The sequence below is a fragment of the Catharus ustulatus genome, chromosome 8, assembly GCF_009819885.2.
Source record: "Catharus ustulatus isolate bCatUst1 chromosome 8, bCatUst1.pri.v2, whole genome shotgun sequence".
Classification (NCBI taxonomy): Eukaryota; Metazoa; Chordata; class Aves; order Passeriformes; family Turdidae; genus Catharus; species Catharus ustulatus.
The window spans coordinates 25,691,232-25,698,356 of record NC_046228.1 but is presented as its reverse complement, the minus strand read 5'-3'; the positions used below and the strand labels follow the sequence as shown (position 1 = coordinate 25,698,356).

General features: G+C 35.6%; 1 non-coding gene across 1 annotated transcript; it reads left to right on the top strand.

Moving 5' to 3' along the window:
* The first annotated feature begins 1,000 nt into the window (after positions 1-1,000).
* Positions 1,001-1,060, top strand: LOC116999839. The gene has a single exon (XR_004418629.1). It is a non-coding gene; the product is annotated as a U7 small nuclear RNA (small nuclear RNA).
* Positions 1,061-7,125: the final 6,065 nt, after the last annotated feature.

Genomic DNA, 7,125 nt, shown 5'->3' with positions numbered 1-7,125 from the left:
GAAATGCAGTTTTATCTGCAGACCTCAGATGACTGAGGAAGCAGACTAGAAAACAGCACAAATGCAATTTGCATTTTGCCATCCACATTTTCTTTTATGCTTCTCTCAACCCAGGTGCAGCTTAGTTCTGCCCACACACATAAAGCACTGGAAATTTCATTTCATTAGAGCCAGTTGGGGAATGATTTGGAAAAAAATCTACTTATTGAAGGTAAAGAGTACAACTTGCCACAACTATAGCACAACCTGCTATAAGGGCCAACTAATTTAAGGTCTATAGATCATTCTAGAGCACTCTGATGAAGGTTTCTAGAGGCCAAACTATTCTTCTCCGACTTGCATTGTTTTTTGTGAGACCAACCCCCACCCACACAAGAAAAAAGTAATGTTGACTTGATACAGACCTTCAATGTTCAATGTTCTTCTTTAGTTCAAATAGTTGAACTAAAATCTTAAAGCTTCAATAAATCCTGAAATCATATTTTTTTAGAGTGACCTGGATAGAGATAAGAAATACAATGGGAAATCATCACAGTTCACTCTAATTTGTAAGTAATATTTAAGGGGATTCATGATGCCCTAATTCTAAAAGGCCCAGAAATAAAGTGACATTTAAAAAGCCTGTGTGTTAAAATGGATCAAATTTTGTGGAGGAGCTCTTATTCTAAGAGCAAGGTCCTCTGTGCCTATGGATATTCACTGCCAGAAACTGCTCGTTCTCATTTGATTGCTCCTGGAGCTTTTCTTACACCAGCTGATTTTATACATGCTAGGTCATGCTTGTCTTCAAAAGCTGAAATTGTTCTTATTATTATTACTCTTCTGTAGTTTGATAAATTTGTCCCACTCCTTCAAAATATTTTCTTGGCAACAGTCACAGTAAATACAGACTGCACTAGCCCTGTTAGTCCTCCATGACACCAAACATTTTAGCAACAGTACCTGTAAGGAACAGGCCACACACAAGGCCATTTCTGTCACACTCCATTTTCATCCAAGAATGTGTCTAAATCTCTTTTAAAATTTGTCTAGCTTTTTGAATGTGATATTCAAAGTACAGTTCCATCAAGAAATTAGAGTGGTATTGGAGCACCACGCCAGTAGATGCCAACTTTTTATGCTTACTTAATATCACTGTAATTTTAATTTCCCACAATCAGCACAACAGTTTTTCTCACTTATTACTGCTGGCACATTTCAAAAGGAAGTATAATTTTTTCCCAGGCAATATTTTTTTATCTATTGTATTATAAATATTGATCTTGAAGGTTTAGTTCACAAACTTTCAATGATATATCAATCAAAACAAAAGTAATAGCCTCGATGCCAATTTGACAAACTGTGGACTGAAGAACATTTCCCTGTGCGCAGAAGAAATAGTTGATAAAGATATATGTTACAAATGTTTGGAAAAAATAAACACAGATCTTCAAAAGCTCTAGATTAAGCAAATAAGTGACATTACACCTCCAGAGGTACAACTGCTCAAAAGCAGTCTTGTTTGCACACCAAATCCGTGGTTTTTCTTGCAAATTCCAGAACCTTCCTTGTGGCACATCAGTATTTTTCACTGGCTCACCTCTTCCCTGAGGCTTGGGAAAGAAAGCAACCACAGATAACATTACTTACACTGCAAAGCTTTTCTCTCTGACGAGGGTGATGCGTCTCCTGTGATGAATTATTCACAGACTCGTGTGACTAAGCGTGCAGCTGATCTCAAGTGCCATTTATGTAAGAAGTGTGGTACTAACAAAATGGCTGCATATTTTCTCCTGAGCTACTTAATTAGAAATGTTGAAAGCATTCTTTTTGCAGATGCAGCTCATTTCTTTGTGATCAAACACAGTTAAAGGATATAGTACTTCCCTTTGACGCTGTAAATTAGACAAATTTTTCCATGGAAAGTCTTTTAAAAATTATCACAGTACTTCCAGTCCACATGTAAATCAGGAAATCTGTGGTGGAAATAAAGCATTAAAACCATCCATTTGAATGATAGAGCTCCTATAAAATGTATAAAAAATGCAAGTCATATTGATGTCATTGCTTCTTAACATTCGATGTATTAAAAATAATGTTTAATTGGATAAAACATGTAGGAAATAGGAAGTAAAACCTACTGGACTGGACTCTCTAAGGTTAAAGTAATTCCTTAGATGTGTCCTCAATGATAAGAAACCACCACCAACAAAAAAAAAAAAATTAAGAAATCTTGAATATTTACAAGGTAGCTTTCCACTTTTTCAGTATTTCTAGATCTGATTTCCTTTCCTGGGAGAGGCTTAGCAGCCTGTCCCCACAAAGGTCTGCAATATGCTCAGGTATAAATTTTTTGCCTTCCTATTCAGTTACATGATGTGTGGTGCATCAAAATAGAACACGTCTGGGTGAGGAGAGTTCCTCTGTGACCTGAAGGGGCAACTTCCAGCTGGGCCCAGAACTCTCCTTCAGATTAATTTCATAAATTCTTTTCTAATCTAAGAACTATGCACTCAGTCCTAGCTGTGTATTTCATAATTTTTCACTTCCCTGTTGTTAAATCAATTTGGAATTATTTACAAGCCAATTAAAATCAGTTGTGCCTTGGAAGCTTCAGTAGGTGCCATCTTTTACAGGAAAACACAGACATTAGCATTGAGTGTTGCTGAATGTTTAGCAAATCCTGACAAGGAAAATTCCTTACAACAACAAGAAAAGTGTGGCAGTTACATCATGAACACAGGACACTGAAGAGATTTTAAATATTGATATTATCTTTGGTTATGATTATTACAGCAGAAACATTCAGTAACTGAGGCTCATGATTACTTGTAGGCATCACTGACGAAATAAGGAATGGCTTTTATTATGTCAAAGTTTACTAAAATCCAAGCAGACAAGCAAAGAAAATATGAACTGATGCTTCATTTTATAGTTACAGTAATTGGGATATTCAGATATTGTTGGGCACATAAAAATCAAAGCAGAAAAGGAAACTTTCCTGATTTAGCTAAGCATCTCATCCACAGGATTATCTCTACTCTGCAAAGAAGGTTTACAAATTTATCTATATATCTATACAGTTCTATCTATGTCTATTTAGAAGCAATGTTTTCCAACTAATGAGATAACTTCATTAAATACTATGAAGCACCTTATTTGCTATATATAAAGTACATGTAGGGCACAAATATTCATATGAATTGGACATGAAAACAGCTAATTCCTTTCATTTTTTTCAGTACCCTACTGCATGGATCCTATTATCTTATTATTTTGTTATTTGTTTTGAGTAAATATTAGTAATTTATCCTTTGATCTTTCTCGTCATTGAATTTGTTTAAAACTGTGAAATGAATAAACAAACAGACACTTCTAAATTTAACGTCTTTACCAGTCACAGACAAAATTGAATGCTGCAATTATGTTTGCAAATTAAAACACATTAAACAAGCCCTGTTCCCTCCAGTGAACTCACTACATGCAATACAGTGGCACACAATAGTTTCTCCACCAGGGATTAACATGATGATTTCCAGGGAGTTAACATGATGATTTCCTGCAGGCCAGTACAACTTATCACTTCTCACTGACTTTCCCTTGGACAAAATTGTTTCCAGTTTTCTCTAGATGACACAATACAGTGTAAAGCTGAAGGAAGTTAGCACTTGTCATCACAAGGGGTTTTAAGCCATTTAATTTAAAAGGGCAGAAATGTGTAAGAATCCAAGCCAGACTCACATTTTTCTGCTTTCTGTCAGAAGAGACACAACTTAGTCTGGAAGAGTGTAGAACTTGGTCTAATGATGCACAGAACCTATTGACAATTGCCTTTAAATGTGAAAATTCATTCCTTTCCTAGTCTGCTGTTACTGAGTAATAGTAAACTCTGGCCATTTTCACATGGGTTTATCATTAATTCATTAAGACTGCATGACCCTAATCTCTGAGGCTGCATAATTACTGAGATAATTCATATAACACACAAAATATTGATGAAGCATAACACTGAACAGCTACTTAATTTCCAGGCCTCTGGATCAGTGTATTAACGAGAGGTGACATAATGAGCAAAACAGCTATTGAGACTAAGCACTGGCACATTTACACATTTAGGCTTTGGGTTGGATCTTATGAGTTAAGCCACCTAAAAATCAGTTTGAAAGATTGCATATGTATGCATGTATATTACTTTTTTAGGTTGCTATATAATGGTTCATTGTTTTAAACTGCATGAAGAGACTGACATAAAATAATGAATAGCAGAGGAATTGTTCTTGTGTATGCAGAAAGACATGATGGCACAATTATGTTAGCATGTAGGTGGGCATGGGTAAAGGCACTAATATGAAAAACAAGAACTCTTGCATACTTCCAGAGTATTCAATTACAAATATTCATTGCTTTAGTTTGCCACTGAAATAACTTCACTTCTTTAACTTCAATGCATTGTCGCATTTGCAAAGTGCAACTGAAATATTTTCTGACAACCTCTGTGTTCATTTCTTTCCTTGAACCACTCGTGACACCAATTCACTCACTACTGGCCCTGAGCATGATGCTCATTCTCCTTAGCAAGTTAAGAGACCACAAGCCAAAATCAAAACCTTTATCATCCTTGGAGAATGTATCAATAAAAAAAGCACTTGCATCAAGGAGGTTCCAGGTTATGAAAAATTATATACTTTCTCCTTATTTCCTGAGCAACATGCAAGATTGAAGACAGTATTTTTCACTTTTTTTTTTTTCAGTTCTGATTTACAGTCAAGCACTCTTTCTTTCTTTTTGACATTTTCTTTTGACATGTCAAAGATTCACCAGAGCCCAAGAGAGGAAGGCCTCTGCTTCTTCAGCAACAGAACCTGGACCATGGGGTAAATTTCTGCAGGACCTCAGTGTGCGCATCTTTTTTACTTTCCTTCCTCAAACACTGTCCCTATTTTTGTTTTGTCTCACCTGAAGAAAGTGCCAAGTAATGAAGCCCAATATCATTGGAACAGCTGCTTTAATGCCTTAAGGTTTGAGAGTCCCCACGCTTCCTGCTGAAGAGGAGGTGAAAGGAGTTAAAGCCTTACAGCTTTCTGGACATCACACAGACAAAGATGCCAACAGCACATCATAGAAACCCATATGGAAAAGAACATTTTGAATATTGAAAAGGCACAAGTGGCATAAAGCATCTCAGGATGCACTAACTGTGAATTTTGTCACTTTGCCACATATCTAATTCATACCTTCTTCCCCAGCTTGAGAAAAATACTCTTGAACAATTCCCATTTGTTACATTCAATTAACACACCAGAGCATTTTGACACCATCAGCTTTGTAAATGGTATTTAATGATATCACTGAATTAGAGCATGGCATGGCATTGTTCTCTGCTAAGAGAAGAATATTTCCTCCTTTGAATAATCAACTGAGTAAATATTGCATAATAGTCTCTGTGAATGAATTTGCAGCAGGAAGGAAGCATCGTTCATGATTTAGAAAAATCCCAAGGAATTCAGAACTTGCTCAAGAATGTACAACTGAAATGAATATTGCAGGAACAAGATATGTAATTAAGAAATCCCAGAGTAAGAATGCAACATCGTTTTCCTTCATCACTTAGCCCACCACACACTTAACCTTGGACCTCTCCACCCTGCTGCTTCCTTTTGCAGAATTGAGAATGAGAATGGCTGACAGCTCACTGAGTTCTCCATCCCTTGCTGTGGAACTTGCATTGTGCAAGTTTCTTGAGCTGTGAACAAAATTGGTAAAAATCTATTTGTTTATGTGAAGTTTCTCCATACTTAGAGGCACAAGTTGTAGTTAGGAGTGTAGGTTACAATGAATAATGAATAGCTGTCCAAACCAGCTCACATCAAAATGCTGGATCTTATTATGCTTCAGGTTTAATACAGCAGTTTCTAGGATTTTGGTTTCATGGTTATGCAGTTTCTTGAGTCAATACACCCTACATCTAGGCTGTCACTAGCAGCCTACATTTAATTTAATATTTTATTATTCTACCTGGAAAACCTATCTTCTTCAGCTAAAAGCAAAAGTTGTCAGTGTATGATTTTTTGTGTCATCAACAATTCTGCCGAGTTGAACACAAAAATTCCCTGTGTCATTATCTTGTCCAGTGGGTACCATGATGTAGCCAGGCTTTGTAAGTTCATTATAAGAATTAATTCCAATAAAGTCTTGAGAAAAAATTTAATTATATGGTCAAAATTTCTCCAGGACGGTACCATGATCAGGAGAACAAAAAGTGGAAGACAACTTTGATAAAACAACAAAAAAAACTCTAATTTAAACTTATTTGGAAGTGGTCTAATGGTGAACAATTTTTAATCCATAAAAAAGACATAAAGAGAAAAGCAAGGCCATGTACATACTCTAAGTTAAGAGCTTTAGCATTATTTCTGTATCTGTATAAATATTTTCTAATTTTTTTGTTTTCTTTTGAAAAATCCTACTAAATATACCATACATGATGATTGAGAAGAGACCAATACTGGTTTATTTCCTTAAGACAAACTACATATATGGCTGTATCTGGAATTACCCAAGGTGAATGGACTTTGAATTGATAATATGGATGTCTTTATGTCTTTGTTGTTAAAAAAAAAAAAAAAAAAGGCAAAACTGAAGCCAAAGCCAAGAAAACCTCTGCTTTAAGTAGCAATTATTTGCTGTAGTGTCTGTAGTACTTTGAATGATGGCCTCAGCCTGATGTACAATTATCCACCAGATACGAAGCTTAAAACATTGTTAAGTGTCCTTGTACTTCAGGTGTGAAAAGAACAGGATGCTAAAGAAGCTATGGAAATTTTTAAATACCACTATACAGATTTAGAAGTTGTAGAGATGGTACAGAGTCCATTTATATACTGCAGGACCAGTCTTGTGTCATTATGTTTCCCTTAAGAAAATAAGACCAAATATAAATTACATATCAGCACCTTGGTTTTACTAGTTTGTATTTTGGTTGTATCTTGTCCCAAACGTTTGGAAATAATTAATGTAAATATTGTAGTTTAGAGTGGCAAAAATCAACAGAAATTTCTCTCAGTCAATCAAAAATATCCTGGTATGACTCAGTTTCTTATAAGGGGTATAACATGATTTATACGAGGCATACACAATACAGATCTG